Genomic DNA, 17,156 nt, shown 5'->3' on the forward strand with positions numbered 1-17,156 from the left:
AGATAATGTGAAAATGACAAACAGATAATTTGATCAAATCTAAATGTAAGATGTGAACTATAGTTTCAAGTAAAACACGCACACACAAAAACAGCAGTATCAGGTTTGAAGCCAAGTAATAGTTCTTGATTTATAATCAAAGCGTTGTAAGTTCAGCTGTTTTTGTACAAATGAGATACTTTCTCAAGTTTCATTGCATGACTTGTCGTATTACCTAAGATTGGTTTCTGAACTTTAACATTGCCCTTACTGTAACAAGTAAAATTCGAAACCTTTTGAAAATAACTACTGCGCGAGGTATTCAGTTAACGACAGATTTGGACTTTTGTTTACAATACAAATTTATTTGTATGAAGGGTGACTACACGACCCCTAGAAGGGTCGCGTGCTTTAACCACTCGTACAGGAGTATGTTGTTTGTCAGTCAGTGGGCACTACAATGACGTCACATTAAGAACGGTTAAAGTTCAAATTGTACTGTCGTGACGTCAGTAAAACGTGCGATTGCCATGAATCACAAGAACATAGGTTACAATACAGCATGATGTATTATCTTCTAAACGAAACACACGAAAGACTTTACTTATAATTTTAGTTTTCTTTGCTCTTGAAAGAGAAGACGGCACAAGTACATCTGATATTAACACTGGTACACATCTTTTCAAGAATACAAGCCCCTTTACTGAGACGAGCAGACTAAAACATGGACCACTGCAAGTTGTAATACTAGAGGGAAGGCAGCTAGTCATCACTACCCACCGCCAACTCTTGGGCTACTCTTTTACCAACGAATAGTGGGATTGATGATAAAAAAAAGGAAATAACCTTTGAAATAAATGTGGTACTGATTTGGGAAAGCAATATGAAAATTTGTCGATAAGATGGTTCAATGATTCAGTAATCTTGGGTGTTAATAAAATGTGTATTATTTATATTAAACGTTCATACTTAGTGGATAATATTTTAATCAGACAGCAGTGAAACCGTTTGTATAGATTTATTCCAGTCTATCGAACTACATAAGGGTTAGATGAAAAATAACAACAAGGTGACACCATCGCTAGATCTGTTATGAGGTCACGTAATGGTCAAATGGAAAAGAAAGGTCGAAATGTCAGCCACTTTATTATACCCTGGCGCGTGTGACGAGCAATGTAATGCTTGTCGCCTAGCAACTTAAAAAAACTGTTACTGTGATACTTTGTAGATTGAACAACAAATATGTGTAAAGAAAAACTTAACAATTGGCACCTAGCAACTACAGTTTATTACGCTTCGTAGATCAAACAACTCGATATACGTGCGTGATAAGTAACCTAACGTTTTTGTCTAGCAACTGCAGTTTATCACCCTAATATTTTATCCCACTTCGTAGGGTGAACAACACCCATATTTTATATATAGTTAATCGCTGAGAAACATAATATAAACAAAATAATAAAAGCAGATATTTCATATTATGCCAAAACACAAATTCACTATTATTTAGAAATCTTCTGACGAGACCCTTAGCTGTTTCAATCAACATATTCCACATAATTCCAGCATATAAAACGAATGAAATATACACTGGTGCAACTTGTACATTATGAAACGTGTGATTGTTAATAATTAATACAGTTGTAGCTTTATTAATTCCATCATACGTACTCAAAGACCAGTTTTTACATCGAAGGAACAGTTAACTTGATTGTGTAATGATTGTGGACTAGAACGTGAAAAGAGCTCGTTAATATGATTAATTAATTGTTAATGTTTTCATTAATGTTAAAGAAAGCAATAAAAACTAAGTCATGTTTTGTTCACTTGAAATTTTGACGGGTTTGTTTGGTTTGAATTTCGCTCAAATCTTCACAAGAACTATTCGCTTTAGCTGTCTCTAATTTAGCACTGAAAGACTAGAGGGAAGGTAGCTGATCATCACTACCCACCGCCAACTTTTAGGTCATTCTTTTACTAACGAATCAGTAAATACCAACTGTTGCATTATAAACCCCCACGACTGAAAGGGCGAACATGTTTAATGCGACGGGAATTCGAACCCAGTACCCTCAGATTGCGAGTCGAGCGTCCTAACTAAAATTAATAGCAGTCGTCTGGCTTGTTAATAAATGGTTTTAATGCTCATCTGTTGAAAAGGAAAAAAAAGATTTGCGTTAAACGAAATACGAAAAGTACTCATGGTGACAGAGGTAATAAATTAAGTGTTAACACTTCGTGTTTGTTTGTTTTATGTAACAATATATTCGTATTATTTTATATATAATTGATTTCTTGCTTGAATGATACTAGAAAAAAAAATTTATTATACGATGTGCAACCCTAACTTCGCGAAATTTTTGTCCTGTGTGCATGTAGACTTGCAATCAGGGTCACGATTTTCCCGTTTTACTTCCGTTTCCTGTTACAGAGAACTTAATTTTTCTCTATTCTTATGGTGCAGATATGACGTCATTAATACATCATAGGCAGATCTAATGCACTGGTGCCATCTATATAAGTGTAACAGTAGTGTATGTTGCATGTTTATGTAAATACTTCCTAGGGTGTGGATGGATCTTCACAAAAATTGGTATGTAGGTTCATTAAGTCCACGGGGAACTACATATAAATTTTCAATTTTGCATTTTACGGTTTTACAAGTGTTTTTTTGTTGTTGTTTTATTTACCACTACTTTACCCCTGTTGATGGATTATCACTAAATTTGGCATGAAGCTTTCTTGGGTCCATGAGGAGATACATTCAAGTTTATGGTTTCACATTTAGTGTTTTACTAATTTTATCGTTGCTTTGGTTTGTTTGTTTTTTAAATTATGTATAAAGAAAACATCTTTTCATGTTCTCAGATAACCTTTCATTAATCATGAATTTACAGGGTAGGGATACTCCAGCTAGTTTCATATAAAGCTACAAAAGTAACAGTTAAATAACTTACATTATCATAATGTAAACTGAACAAACACCATTTTCGTATCTTAGGCTTACTATGTAACAAGAAAACGTACAGCAGATTCCGTAAAAATGCGATCATGTAGTAACACTAACCATGGTGATTTTTCATGTTATACTTAAGGGTCTCCGGGTACAAAGCTTAAGTACACCTTATTTATTTATTTATTGAAAGAATGGGAGGTGAAATTATGAAAGGTAATAGGTACTTACATAGTGTTTCGTTTAGCGTTGTTGTAAATAATCTGATGTCTGGCAAAGCTACAAGGGGGCGCTCTGTGATAGAATGGGAGGTGAAATTATGAAAGGTAATAGGTACTTAGTGTTTCGTTTAGCGTTGTTGTAAATAATCTGATGTCTGGCAAAGCTACAAGGGGGCGCTCTGTGATAGAATGGGAGGTGAAATTATGAAAGGTAATAGGTACTTAGTGTTTCGTTTAGCGTTGTTGTAAATAATCTGATGTCTGGCAGATAGCCCCTCCCCCTAATTTAGTAGTGTAAGACTAGATAGGAAGAAGCTACTCATCACCAACCACCGCCAACTTTTAAGTTACTATTTCACCCCTTCCCGGGCTCACGTGAGTCGGTGAACATAAACATTCACGGTGTTTGTTTACTAATACCAAAGAACACTAGACAGAGAAATGTGGGTCAGTTTGTTTGTTTTGAATTTCGCGCAAAACTACACTAGGATCACCTGCACTATCCGTATCTAATATAACAACTTAAGGTCAGAGAAAAGTCAGCTAGGTCACTGCCAACTTTTGGACTACTCTTTCATCAACGAGTATGTCGTTTTGACCCTTACGTTATAACGCGTCCTTTGGCTGAAAGGGCGAGAATGTTTGGTGTGACAGGGATTCGAACCGGCGACCTCAGATTACGAGTCAAGTGCCCTAATTACCTGGCCATGCCGGGCCTGTGTTAGTCAGTGAACATATATGTAAACATTCACGGTATTTGTTTTAATAATATCAAAGTACGGTAGTCTGAGAAACGTGAGTTAGAATTGTTGAGTAGAGGAAACAAATAGCTGAATATAATACATTTTACTTATATGGTGTCAGTTAAATTATTTTCCTAATTCATTTTTCTTCACGTGTGTAAGTTTAATTTTGTTTTTGTTTCGGCTTCATTTTGAGTTAAAACAACAAATTATATAATTAGTCAGAGGTTTGGATTTGCTGTTTTTAACGCAATATTTCCTTATTACTTTACTCATTTAACTTCATTGAAATATAATTATTTACACTAAAATGTATTTTGAAATTGTGGCTTTTTATTTCTGCCACAACTAAGTTGAATATACTGCCAAAACATTAATAACCGATTAAGAAGAAATAGAACCCTTCACAAACTTTGTTCTGGCCACGTAAGTTTTGCACTTTTGTTTTAAGGATAAGTTTTATTTTAACAACAGCAGCAGTGGATGAAATATTCATGTTTTGTAATTAGCATGTATTTGATCCAAGAACACAGTTATTTAAACTAGAAACACAATTCACTGAGCTCAGTTATGGAACGAAACGTTACATGACTTTATTCGTTCAGTATAATATTGCGGTTGTGACGTTGTAAGGTTGTTAATTAAACTTATTAATTAATTCGCACTATATACATATATACTCATAAACTGAATTATGACGGAGTGTGAAGTCAAATGAGGCGATAAACAAGCCGATGTTGGATTACAACACAAGGATAGCTCAGTTCGACTTGCCGTTACCATGACTACCAACGTTGCTTTGTCTGACTGTTACCACAAGACCCAGGTGATGTTCTCTTGACTTTCTGTTGCTATGACTACCTATGTTCCTTCGACTGAGTGTCACCATAACTTTCCTGTCCATATATATATCATCCGAGTTTTTAATTTAACCTTGTCTGGATGTTTATTTTTAAAATTAAACGTGCTGTTCAAATAAATGGTTGATCATTCTTCATACAAATAGAGATTGCTTTCTGTTTAGTACGACATGCAACATTCACGATATCTTTGTGGTCGTTTAGAATGATTTAGAGAATCAAGTATTTATTATGAAGGAGACTTTTATACGGTCTCTCGCTGGTACAGCGGTAAGTCTACGGATTTACAACGCTAAAATCAGGGGTTCGATAGCCCGATGTGGCTTTGCTATAAGGAAACACACACACACTTTTTTTATCCAAACCTGTTAGACATATGACACATTTTGATTCGTATCGATTACAGAAAGAGCTTTAATTGTTCAACATTGCAGCTAACGTGATGACAACTTGCACGTTTTATTTCAGTTGGCGGGAAATTTCCTCATCATTTACAGCTCTGTTCAGTCACGATATGAAGTTATTTTTGAACGTAGCGTTTAGTTTGTAATAAAGTAACTTTAGTGGTAGCAGTTAGGGAAAATACAGTTTACAGGACTTGTGAAACACTTCAGAAACTCCACATACGTCGACATGTTTAAATTTACTCAGATTATCACATGCACGAGAAACTGGTTTTTCCATACAGTTAGTACTCGGCATTTGTAAGTTTTAGCCACAGCTTTGATATTACGACGAGTATAATGTTTAATAAACCAGGTAAAAATTGTATATGTATTTGGTTTTACGTTTTATTTATAAATCAATGGAACCGAACGGAAAACTCCCAGTCAATATTTGGTTGACTTTGTAGTGAAAAATCAAGACGAATAAACGTAGCATTTATATGATTAACACAGGTCTTCTTGAAGAAGACACCCAACTTTAATAATTTATCTAGATCGATCAGTTAATAATAAAGTTCACCCCTTGAGGAAAAACTCTGAACTATTTTCCCCCTGTATCCTCCAGTTCATGAAAACTCTTATCATTATATTTATATGCAAAAACGGCTCGTTTGGGTTGAGAAAATATTTTACATAGAAGAGCGAACAACGTTTCGACCTTCTTCGGTCATCGTCAGGTTCACAAAGAAAGAGGTAACTGACCGGAAGCTGACCACATGTTTGAAAGGGGTTGTGTAACTGTGTGTCGAAATGTAGAGGGCGGTATTAGATGTTTGAATATATAATTTTATTTATTTATTATATTAATATAGGTATAAAGGCGTTCCTTTATATTGGTTTATTTTGGGTTTAAGTTGTTGTATAAGTAAGGCTTCTTTAATTTTGCGTTTGTTTATGTTTGTTTCTTTATTTAGTATTTGAGTGTTTTCTATGGTTATGTTGTGTTTATTTGACTTGCAGTGTTCGAAAACGTGTGAAGGTGACTTTTTATGTTCTTTGAATCTGGTTTCCATTTTTCTACTTGTTTCTCCAATATAGAAGTCGTGGCAGTTATCACATTGTATTTTATAAATAATGTTGGTGTGGTGTTTGTCAGTGTAGTTTTTTACATAGTATAGACCTCAGTTTTGTGCCGGGTTTTTGAATAAATTTGGTATTAACTGGAATGTCATGTTTTGTTACTAATTTTTGCCAAATGTTGGTTATTTGTCTGCTGATGTCAGGAATATATGGTATACAGCAGTATATGGTTTCGTGGTTTTTTGATTCGTGAGCTGTATTTACTTTAGTTGGTTGATTTTGCTTTCTGTCTAGGTGTGTGCGTATAATGTTTTCTACGGTTTGTGGAGGAAACTTATTGATGTTGATGAAGTATTGTTTTATTTTGTCTAATTCATCGTTAATTTTATCTGGTGAGCATACTTTTATGGCTGTGTTTATTTGGTTTCTTAGTATGTTGAGTTTTTGTTTTGTTTCATGTGCTGAGTCCCAAGGAATGTATAGTCCAGTATGGGTGATTTTTCGGTGGATTTCTGTTTTGAATTGTGTGTCAGTTCTTGTAATTTTGAGGTTAAGAAATGATATTTGATTGCTTTCTTCCTGTTCACATGTGAAGTTAATGTTGGGATGTATAGAGTTAATGTGATTGAAAAAATTAAGTATGTGCTCTGTAGATTTGAATCCCGCAACCGTGTCATCTACATATCTGTACCAGTATAGTGGTGGATGTAATGCTGTGTTAATTGCTTGTGTTTCAACTTGTGTCATAAAAATATTGGCTAGAACTGGTGATACTGGGTTGCCCATGCTTAGGCCATTTGTTTGTATATAGTTTTGGTTGTTGAACATGAAGTTTGTCTTTATCGTGGTGAATTCTATGAGGGTTGCTAACTGGTTACTGGGAATTTCTATAGTTGGGTTAGGGTCTCGGATATAGAGTTCTAAGGCTATCTTGCAGGCTTCAGTGGTTGGAACTTCTGTAAAGAGGGATATAACATCGAAACTGGCCATTAAGGCTTTATGATTAAGTTGATTTAGATTAGACTTGAAATTAAAAGAGTCTTTGATGAATGAGCTGGCTGATGTTACATATTTGGAGAATGTCCATGCTATGTATTTACCAAGATTGTAATTAAACGATTCATATGTGGACATTATTGGTCGTAATGGACAATCTGGTTTATGAGGTTTGGGGATGCCGTACATTTGCGGTGTGCGTGAGTCGGTTTTACGTAGGTAGGAATAAAGTGTTTGTGAAATTGTGTTGGCTTTTTTCATTTGTAGTAGTAATTTGTTCAGTTGTGTCTCGTGTGTCTTTGTTGGATTTGTGTTTATTTGTTTAAATTTGTTCGTGTCTGATAGGATGTTATTCATTTTTTGGATGTATTCATTCGTGTTCATTATGACTATATCGTTACCTTTATATGCTTTTAGAATTTTTATGTTTTGTCTTGTTTTAGGTTTTAATGGAATTAATGTCTCTTTCGTAAGGTTGTTTTTAGTTTTCTGTTTTGTGAAATTATGTTGATGGTTTTGTGAGAAAATTCTTTGAAAAAATCGTTTAAGATGTTGTTTTTAGGTGTTTCTGGAAAATATAAATTTGTAATTTTACCTGGGAAGTTTAGCTGTTGGATGTCAATAAAATTATCTAAGTTGTCTTCTTTCTATTGGTTGTGTTTGGTTGTTTCCTTGTTTTTCTTCTCTGTAGAAAGTATCACAAGTCTCCTGGCTAGGTCTTCTAAACATGTTTTGATTTCTATGGTTGGAATGTACCTAGGTGCTATTGCGAAGTTGAGTCCTTTGTTAAGTAGTTGTTTCTCGTCTGTGTTTAATTGACGGTCGGATCTGTTAATTATGAGGTTAGTCAACGGTTTGTCGTTTTGGTGTCTTTTCTGTTGTTTGCATCTTAGTTTTTCTAGTTTTTTGTTGTGGCAGATCTTTTTGTCTCTGTCGTTCTTAGTATTGATTTGGTTTATGTTTCGTTGTATAAGTCCGTAAATCTCTGGTTTAATGCAGCATGCCAGTTGATGGTCTAGGTTCATTTTTTGTTTTTGTAAGTCATGTAGTTCTTTGTATTTTGTGTTCAACATGGCTTTAAGTAGATTTTTCTGTAAATTTTGGATAATGTTCGTGTATGTATTAAAATTTTTGAAAGTTTTACCTTTACAAAATTATGGGTTAGTTGTTCTTTTCTACATTGTTGAATAAAATAAATGTCATTTCTTCTATTAATAATTCGTTGGTTTAAATTTCTTAGTTTCTTAACGATCGTGTGAACGTGTACTGTTAATAGTGGTGTACGGTATGCTAGTGCAGACATAATGGTAACAGGTAAGTACAAATACACTGAGAAAAACACAAAAACTTACACTTCTCGTACAATCGCCGTGATGAAATAATAATCAGTGATGTCGAGAAACCCACTTGTTGAGAAATGTTTGTCAAAAAGTAGTAACAAAACATGACATTCCAGTTAATACCAAATTTATTCAAAAACCCGGCACAAAACTGAGGTCTATACTATGTAAAAACTACACTGACAAACACCACACCAACATTATTTATAAAATACAATGTGATAACTGCCACGACTTCTATATTGGAGAAACAAGTAGAAAAATGGAAACCAGATTCAAAGAACATAAAAAGTCACCTTCACACGTTTTCGAACACTGCAAGTCAAATAAACACAACATAACCATAGAAAACACTCAAATACTAAATAAAGAAACAAACATAAACAAACGCAAAATCAAAGAAGCCTTACTTATACAACAACTTAAACCCAAAATAAACCAATATAAAGGAACGCCTTTATACCTATATTAATATAATAAATAAATAAAATTATATATTCAAACATCTAATACCGCCCTCTACATTTCGACACACAGTTACACAACCCCTTTCAAACATGTGGTCAGCTTCCGGTCAGTTACCTCTTTCTTTGTGAACCTGACGATGACCGAAGAAGGTCATCGAAGGTCGAAGAAAATACCCTGATGACATAATATACCAAGAATTGATATGGCTCTTAATTGCATGCAGTTTGAATAATACGAATATTAAGAACAAAGTGTGTACTTTTGGGTCCAGACTTCTGGGCTATTCTGATACGAATATTAAGAACAAAGTGTGTACTTTTGGGTCCAGACTTCTGGGGTATCCTGATACGAATATTTTTTTTATTATTTCTTAAGCTGAAAACCATCACATTAATTTGTTGTCTCCAACTTTGAAGCAAGGAACTGCAAGCTGTAATTATAAAGTTAGACCAAGTGATTTTTATTTAAACCACTGACGAGTAAATTTGATCTCAATGGTTTATATTGTCTTCCATAAGATTTATATATTAGTAAATTTGATCTCAATGGTTTATATTGTTTTCCATAAGATTTATTTTTATTGAATTTCATGCGAAACAACACGATGTTTGACATCCTTCTTTTTTACAGGTACTAACTTTAAAACAAAGCCCCGTATGGCAAGGTAAGGTTAGGGCACTCGAATTATAATCCAGAGGTCGTGGGTTCGAATATCCCGTCACATCAAACATGCTCGCCCATTCAGCCGTGGTTGCATTATAATGTGACGGTCAATCCCACTATTCGTTGGTGAAAGAGTAGCCAAAGAGTTGGCAGCGGGTAATGATGACTAGCTGCCTTCCCTCTAGTCTTATACTGCTAAATTATGGACGCGAAATTCAAAACAAACAAATTTTTAAACAGAATTGTTTTTGTCTTTTTTTTCTGGAGACTGTTACAGGTGCTAACTTTAAAACGACAGAGTTGTATTTGACTGTTTCCCGTAGTTTTTACAAGCATTAAGTTTAAAACAAAAAAGACGTTTTTGACCTTTTTCTGGAGTTTTTGACCATTTTCTTGTAGTCACAATTATTAACCTTAAAATAGCGGAGGCCCCCAGTGGCACAGTGATATGTCTACAGACTTATACTGCTATAAACCGGGTTTCGATACCCTTGGCGCTAAATTTAGGGTTCGATTACCCTCGCTGGACTCAGAAAATACTCGACACTCTTGGTGGGCAGAGCACAGATAGCCCTTTACGTAGATGTGTGTACAATAGCAAAACATACATAAAACAGCTGATGCCTTTCAGTGAATCAGGAGTAAGTCCGAAGACTTATGACGCGATAAACCTGGTTTCCAAACCCGTTGTGGGCACAGTAGAGATAGCCCATTGTGTAACTACATGCTTAATAACAAACAACCAAAAAACAGCAGGTCTGTTTTAGACTGTTTTCTTTCTGAGTAATTTATAAAATCAGATGTTATGTCCATAGTTATTGTCTTACAATCAATCACTCTTTGAGTTTTTTTTGTTTCTTTCAACGTTTTACGAACTGTAAAGAGTTTGAACATGTTTATGTTTATTGACACGAACAAGAACGTAAAGAGTTTGAACATGTTTATGTTTATTAACACGAACAAGAGCGTAAAGAGTTTGAACATGTTTATGTTTATTGACACGAACAATAACGTAGAGTTTGAACATGCTTATGTTTATTGACACGAACAAGAACGTAAAGAGTTTGAACATGTTTATGTTTATTGACACGAAAAAGAACGTAAAGAGTTTGAACATGCTTATGTTTATTGACACGAACAAGAACGTAAAGAGTTTGAACATGTTTATGTTTATTGACACGAAAAAGAATGTAAAGAGTTTGAACATGCTTATGTTTATTGACACGAACAAGAACGTAAAGAGTTTGAACATGTTTATGTTTATTGAAACGAACAAGAACGTAAAGAGTTTGAACATGTTTATGTTTATTGACACGAACAAGAACGTAAAGAGTTTGAACATGCTTATGTTTATTGACACCAACAAGAACGTAAAGAGTTTGAACATGCTTATGTTTATTGACACGAACAAGACTTCTATGTTTTGGGCGCGAAGTTGCATTTACTGTTTGTGCTATGTTCACCGAGAGGATTGAGCCCCGAATTATAGAGTCACGGATTTTTGCTGAGCTACCAGCAGACCCACGATAGAATATACATCAAAATAGCAAGCAAAGTTAGTCTTGCTAGTTTCAATACAAGGAAAATACCGACGTCAAATTAATACAGATTTCAGTGCAATTAAACAGAAAACTTTGGTGTTTCTGCTTTTAATATACATCATAAAGAAATGAGTTTTGTTTTTCCATAAATTTGCAAAAAAAAAAAAAAAGAGAAAGGTTTCTCGTCACTATGATGTAGTGGTCCATGAATTGTAATCGACATCTTTGTTGGTTTTGAATTTCATGCAAAGCTATACGAGGGCTGTCTGTGCTAGCCGTCTCTAATTTAGCAGTGCCAGACTAGAGGGAAGGCAGCTAGTCATCACCTTTCACCGCCAACTCTTGGACTACTCTTTTACCAACGAATAGTGGGATTGATCGTAACATTATAACGCCCCACGGCTGAAAAGGTGAGAATGTTTGGTGCGATGGAGCGCCTAAAACAATTGGCAATGCCGGGCCACTGATTGATATGTATGAAAAAGAAAAATCAGTTTTTTTAGGTTTAAGTAAATAAAATGTTAACCCTAGTTGGAGATACAAGAAGCATAATTTTAAATATCTGTGATCACACGTCTGTGCTTGTTTTACTGACTGTTGTTTTTTTGTTTGCTCATTGTACACATCAACTCAGAATTACTTATCTTTTTGTCTATATCTCGCTATCCTTATATCGAGATATATATCTGAATAATAAAGGACATAAAATACCTTGTGTCTGATATGACATATTTACATTTTTTATCCTTTGTCAGTAGATAACTGATATTTACGTAAGACGCTCAGGTATATATATATATATATATATATTAAGACGGGAACAGGAAGTGGTAGTAGTTCTTAAGTTGTCTGCAAGAAAGGTGGCGCTGGTGATCATTAACCTTCTCGTAGGTAAGCAGGCTGTCTGGCAGGAGATCCAACACAATGTCTAGTCCTTGTGAACTCCTCTACACGGTGTATTTTTACAGCGTGGATTATAAATAGATTGAGTACTACAGGGTGTTCGGAAAGACACTGTGCACTTATATATTTAATAAAAGACAAAACTGCACAATGACTTTCCCAACATCCTGTATATACATAGTATTAAAGTTTATAGTAGTAGTCTTTCAACATATCACTAACGGTTGTATTTAGTGTTTATATTAAACAGTCATTGGAATGTTAAGTAATAAGATTTTATTCGTAATGTTTCACAGAAGTTATTTTACTGAGAAGTTTACTGACACCATAGAGGATTTTAATCAACCAGTTTGACACAACAGTGCAAGTTATTTTACTGATGGATTCCCTGAAACCATAGAGGATTCTAGTCAATTAGTTTCACACAACAGTACAAGTTATTTTACTGAGAGGTTTCCTGACACCTTAGAGTATTCTAATCAACCAGTTTCACAAAACAGTACAAGTTATTTTACTGAGAGGTTTCCTGACATCATAGAGGATTCTAATCAACCAGATTACACACAACAATACAAGTTATTTTACAGAGAGTTTTTCTGACATCATAGAGGATTCTAATCAACCAGATTCACACCAAAGACATGTTATTTTACTGAGCCGTTTTCTGACACCATAGAGGATTCTAATCAACCAGTTTCACACAACAGTACATGTTATTTTACTGAGAAGTTTCGTGACACCATACAGGATTCTAATCAACCAGATTCACACCAAAGACATGTTATTTTACTGAGCCGTTTTCTGACACCATAGAGGATTCTAATCAACTAGTTTCACACAACAATACAAGTTATTTTACTGAACGGTTCCCTGACACCATAGAGGATTCTAATCAGTCAGTTTCACACAACCGTACAAGTTATTTTACTGAATGGTTTGCTGACACCATAGAGGATACCAATCAACCAGTTTCACACAACAGTACAAGTTATTTTACTGAGAGGATTGCTAACGCCATAGCGGGTTCTAATCAACCAGTTTCACACAACAATACAAATTATTTTACTGAACGGTTTCCTGACACCATAAAGGATTCTAATCAATCAGTTTCACACCAAAGACAAGTTATTTTACTGAGAGGTTTACTGACGCCATAGAGGATTGTAATCAACCAGTTTCACACCTCGGTATAAGCTATTTTACTGAGAGGTTTCCTGACATTATAGAGGATTCTAATCAACCAGTTTCACCCAACATTACAAGTTATTTTACTGAGCGGTTTTCTGACGACATAGAGGATTCTTATCAACCAGTTTCTCATTTCAATCCAAGTTATTTTACTGAAAGGTGTCCTGCCACCGTAGAGGATTCTAATCAACCAGTTTCACACCGAAGACAAGTTATTTTACTCAGCGGTTTTCTGATACCATTAGAGGATTCTAATAAATTAGTTTTACACCACAGTACAAGTTATTTTACTGAGAGGTTTACTGAACCCATTGAGGATTTTAATCAAGCAGTTTCATACAACAGTACAAGTTACTCTACTGAGAAGTTTGTGGACACCACAGAGGATTCTAATCAACCAGTTTCACACAACAAAACATGTTATATTACTGAGAGGTTTACTGACATCATAAAGGGTTACAATCAACCAGTTTCATACAACAGTACAAGTTACTCTACTGAGATGTGTGCTGACACCATAGAGGATTCTAATTAACCTTTTTCACACCTCAGTAGAAGTTATTTTACTGAGAGGTTTCTTGACATCTTAGAGGATTCTAATCAACCAGTTTCACACAACAGTACAAGTTATTTTATTGAGCGGTTTTCTGACACGATAGAGGATTCTAATCAACCAGTTTCACACAACAGAATACGTTATATTACTGAGAGATTTATTGACACCAATGAGGATTCTGATCAACCAGTTTCATACAACAGTACATGTTATTTTACTGAGAGGTTTACTACACAATAAAGAATTTTAATCAACCAGTTTTACACAACAGAACATGTTATTTTACTGAAAGGTTTACTGACATCATAAAGGATTCTAATCGACCACTTTCCTACAACAGTACGAGTTACTCTAGTGAGAGGTTTGCTGACACCATAGACGATTCTAATCAACCTTTTTCACACCTCAGTAGAAGTTATTTTACTGAGAAGATTCCTGAGACTATTAGAGGATTCTAGTCAATTAGTTTCACATCTCAGTACAAGTTGTTTTACTGAGAGGTTTCCTGATGACACAGAGGATTCTTATCAACCAGTTTCTCACTTCAATCCAAGTTATTTTACTGAGAGATTTACTGACACCATAGAGGATTCTAATCAATCAGTTTCACACCAAAGACAAGTTATTTTACTGAGCGGTTTACTCACACCATAGATGATTCTAATCAACCAGTTTCACAGAACAGTACGTTATTTTACTGAGAGGTTTACTACACCATAAAGAATTCTTATCATCCAGTTTCACACAACAGAACATGTTATTTTACTGAGAGGTTTACTGACATCATAAAGGATTCTAATCAACCAGTTTCATACACAACAGAACAAGTTACTCTACTAAGAAGTTTGTTCACACCATAGAGGATTCTAATCAACCTTTTTCACACCTCAGTAGAAGTTATTTTACTGAGAGGTTTCCTGACACATTAGAGGATTCTAATCAACCAGTTTGACACAACATTACAAGTTATTTTACTGAGAGGTTTCCTGACACCATTAGAGGATTTTAGTCAATCAGTTTCACACCAAAGACAAGTTATTTTACTGAGCGGTTTTCTGACACCATAGATGATTCTAATCAACCTATTTCACACAACAGTACGTTATTTTACTGAGAGGTTTACTGACACTATAGAAGATTCTAGTAGACCAGTTTCACACATCGGTGCATGTTATTTTACTGAGAGGTTTACTGAAACCATAGAGGATTCTAATCAACCAGTTTCATACAATTGTACATGTTATTTTACTGAGAGGTTTACTGACATCATAAAGGATTCTAATCAACCAGTTTCATACAACAGTACAAGTTACTCTACTGAGAAAAGTGCTGACACCATAGAGGATTCTTATCAACCTTTTCCACACCTCAGTAGAAGTTATTTTACTGAGAGGTTTCCGGAATTGTAGAGGATTCTAATCAACCAGTTTCACACATCTTTGCATGTTATTTTACTGAGAGGTTTACTGACAGCATAGAGGATTCTAATCAACCAGTTTGACACAACAGTACAAGTTATCTTACTGAGATATTTCATGACACCATTGAGGATTCTAATCAACCAATTTTACACAACAGTGCAAGTGATTTTACTGAAAGGTTTCTTGACACAATAAAGGATACTAATCAATCAGTTTCACACCAAAGACAAGTTATTTTATTGAGCGGTTTTCTGACACCATAGAGCAGTGGTTCTTAACCTTTTTCAGTGTTTGCACCCCTTTCAAATCAGTAATCATTTCTCGCACCCCCTGGAAACTTAGGAAACTTCTTCTTAGGAGAAATATAAAGCATACTCTTATGTAAAAATATAGATTTGCTTTAATTATTCATGGGCATCCTCGCACCCCTTGGGAATCATCTTCGCACCCCTGGTTAAGAACCCCTGCCATAGAGGATTCTAATCAACCAGTTTCACACAACAGAACACGTTATATTACTGAGAGATTTATTGACACCAATGAGGATTCTAATCAACCAGTTTCATACAACAGTACATGTTATTTTACTGAGAGGTTTACTACACCATAAAGAATTCTAATCAACCAGTTTCACACAACAGAACATGTCATTTTACTGAGAGGTTTACTGACATCATAAAGGATTCTAATCAACCAGTTTCATACAACAGTACAAGTTACTCTACTGAGAAGTTTGCTGACACCATAGAGGATTCTAATCAACCTTTTTCACATCTCAGTGGAGGTTATTTTATGAGAGGTTTCCTGAATTTTAGAGAATTCTAATCAACCAGTTTCACACAACAGTACAAATTATTTTACTGAGAAGGTTCCTGACACCATTAGAGGATTCTAGTCAATTAATTTCACATCTCAGTACAAGTGTTTTTACTGAGAGGTTTCCCGATGACATAGAGGATTCTTAACAACCAGTTTCTCACTTCAATCAAAGTTATTTTATTGAGAGATTTACTGACACCATAGAGTATTCTAATCAATCAGTTTCACACCAAAGACAAGTTATTTTACTGAGCGGTTTTCTGACACCATAGAGGATTCTAATCAACCTTTTTCACACCTCAGTAGAAGTTATTTTACTGAGAGGTTTACTGACACCATAGAGGATTTTAATCAACCAGTTTGACACAACAGTGCAAGTTATTTTACTGATGGATTCCCTGAAACCATAGAGGATTCTAGTCAATTAGTTTCACACAACAGTACAAGTTATTTTACTGAGAGGTTTTCTGACATCATAGAGGATTCTAATCAACCAGATTACACACAACAATACAAGTTATTTTACAGAGAGTTTTTCTGACATCATAGAGGATTCTAATCAACCAGATTCACACCAAAGACATGTTATTTTACTGAGCCGTTTTCTGACACCATAGAGGATTCTAATCAACCAGTTTCACACAACAGTACATGTTATTTTACTGAGAAGTTTCCTGGCACCATAGAGGATTCTAATCAACCTGTTTTACACAACAATACAAGTGATTTTACCGAGAGGTTTCCTGACACCTTAGAGGATTCTAATCAACCAGTTTCACACAACAGTACAAGTTATTTTACTGAGAGGTTTTCTGACACCATTGAGGATTCTAATCAACCAGTTTCACATAACAATACAAGTTATTTTACTGAGAGGTTTCGTGACACCATAGAGGATTCTAATCAACCAGATTCACACCAAAGACATGTTATTTTACTGAGCCGTTTTCTGACACCATAGAGGATTCTATTCAACTAGTTTCACACAACAATACAAGTTATTTCACTGAACGGTTCCCTGACACCATAGAGGATTTTA

This window comes from Tachypleus tridentatus, chromosome 7 (genome assembly GCF_004210375.1).
Source record: "Tachypleus tridentatus isolate NWPU-2018 chromosome 7, ASM421037v1, whole genome shotgun sequence".
NCBI lineage: Eukaryota > Metazoa > Arthropoda > Merostomata > Xiphosura > Limulidae > Tachypleus > Tachypleus tridentatus.